The 2,271-nt window shown below is 38.1% G+C and overlaps 1 protein-coding gene across 2 annotated transcripts in view; it reads right to left on the reverse strand.

Moving 5' to 3' along the window:
* Positions 1–2,271, reverse strand: part of Galnt2 (polypeptide N-acetylgalactosaminyltransferase 2) — a 127,536-nt gene that overhangs the window by 65,575 nt on the left and 59,690 nt on the right. The gene's annotated exons all lie outside the window — the stretch shown is intronic.

A 2,271-nucleotide genomic window follows, 5' to 3' on the forward strand; every position in this document is an offset into this window, starting at 1 on the left:
GAATAGTTTCTTTGGTGTGAAAAACTATAACAGTACACAGGATCCTAATGAGACAATTAATAATGTGAAATAGGAAGTAAAGGGCTAATGGTGTAAGGAAAGTGGGAAGGGTGGGGGAAAGGTAATAAGGGAGAGGAAAAAAATAGGAGAAACTGAAAAAATGGAAATAAAGTGTTTGTAAATGGGGAGGGGAGGAGGGGGTGAAGGGAGGGCAGGGACAAGGGGAAAAATGAGAATCAAGACCTATTATGTAAAGGTACAGAATCCCAATGATGAATGTAATTGTATTGTATACCTAGATTGTACCAATAACCTCAATAAAAAGAAAGAAAAAAAAAAAAGAAAGCCCAGAGAAAGATACATATAAGTTGAGTCAGCTGATCTTTTTAATCAGAAAAATACAATAAAAAAAAGATCCTTCCAACAAATGATGCTGGCACAAGTGGTCATATATAGACAAATACATGGATCCAAACACAGACCTTACATCCTTCACAAAACCCAAAGTATAAAACTCCTAGAAGGTAATGAGGAGATAATCTAGGTGATCTTGTATTTAGTGATAATTAAAGACAACACAAAGGTAAGATCCATGGAAGAAACAAAAGATGAGCTAGACTTCAATAAAATCTAAAACTTCTCTGCTCTGGGAAAGACACTACCAAGAGAATGAGAAGGTATGTCACAGACTGGAAAAACATATGTGCAAAACACATACCATAAAGGATTATTCCCCTGTATATTTATATACAAAACTCTTAAAACTCAAAATAAAAAGTGAATAGCCCAATCAAAACATGGGCAAAGGACTGAAACACCTCACCAAAGATATAGAGATGACAAAGAGGCATATAAAAAGGTGCTCCACACATATGTCATCAGGGAACTGCAATTTAAAACTACAGTGAAAAAACTACTACACACTTACACGTAAGAAAGGTCAAAATCCAGAACACTGACAACACCAAATGCTGGTGAGAGTACAAAATGAAGCAGCCACTTTGGAGGACAGTCTGGCAATTTCTTACAAAACTGAACATATTCTTACCATATGTTGTGCTCCTTGGTATTTACTGAAATGATTTGAAAACTTAGGCCTACACAAAAACCTGCATGTGGATATTTATAGTAGCTTTATTCATAACGGCCCAAACTTGGAAGCAACCAAGATGTCCTTCTTCACAAGGTGAATGGAAAAATAAACTATGGGACATCTAGTCATTGAATATTATTCAGTGCTACAACTAAATGTTCCATCAAGTCATGAAAGACACAGAGAAACCTTAAATACAAAAAGTCAATCTGGAAAGGCTTCATAATATATGATTCCAACTGTATGATATCCAGGAAAAGGCAAAATCATGGAAACAGTAGACAGATCTGTGGTTTCTGAGAGTAAAAGGAGGGAGAGGTAAACAGAGGGAGCACTCAGGATTTTCAGGGTAATGAAACTGTCATGATACTACAATGACAGGTCCATTATACACTTGTCATAACCTACCTTAGTTACATTCTCAATGGTGAGACAAAATACTTGACACCCACAAGTTAAAGGAGGAAAAAATGTACTAAGTATACAGTTTGTAGAGGCTTTAGTCTACAGTTGGTTGGCTCTTAGACAGGGTGGCATGGAAAAGGGGCCTGGCAGAGGAGAAAGAGCTCATGGCAAGGCAGGCAGGAAGCACGAAGTCTTCTTTTACTTTTTATTCCATGCAGACTATAAGCCTACTGGTACCACTCACACACAGGGCGGATCTTCCCTCTTCAGTAAGTCCATCATCCACACCAGAGCTATGGCTAATCAGTGAACTAATCCAGTATCACACCCACGATCTATTCACTCTCAAAAGCCCCATTTATAAGTGCATAAGGTTTTGGGAGGACATCTAATATGAGCCATAGCATAACCCAAAGAATGTACACCACAAAGAGTGAGCCCCAGTATGAGCTGTGGACTCTAGGTCATAGTCTGGAGGCATGTGGGTCCGGGGACTGTCATAAATGTCTCTGTGCAGGGTATAAAAAGCTGGGAGGCTTCACCTATGAAGGGACTGGGGCACATGGAAACCCTCTGCACCTTCCCCTATTTTGCTGTGAACCTAAAACTGCTCTAAAACATAGTCTGTCTTTTAAAATTTCATGAAAGAATACATACATTCTATGTTTTGTTTTATTCTATTTTTGCTTTCAACAAATCTGGGTCACCTCCCACTAAACTTAATTTTACCACCCGCAAATGGAGCTGACAAAAAAAAAAAAAAAAAAAAAAAA

This window comes from Fukomys damarensis, unplaced genomic scaffold, assembly GCF_012274545.1.
Source record: "Fukomys damarensis isolate Sample0158 unplaced genomic scaffold, DMR_v1.0_HiC HiC_scaffold_10, whole genome shotgun sequence".
NCBI lineage: Eukaryota > Metazoa > Chordata > Mammalia > Rodentia > Bathyergidae > Fukomys > Fukomys damarensis.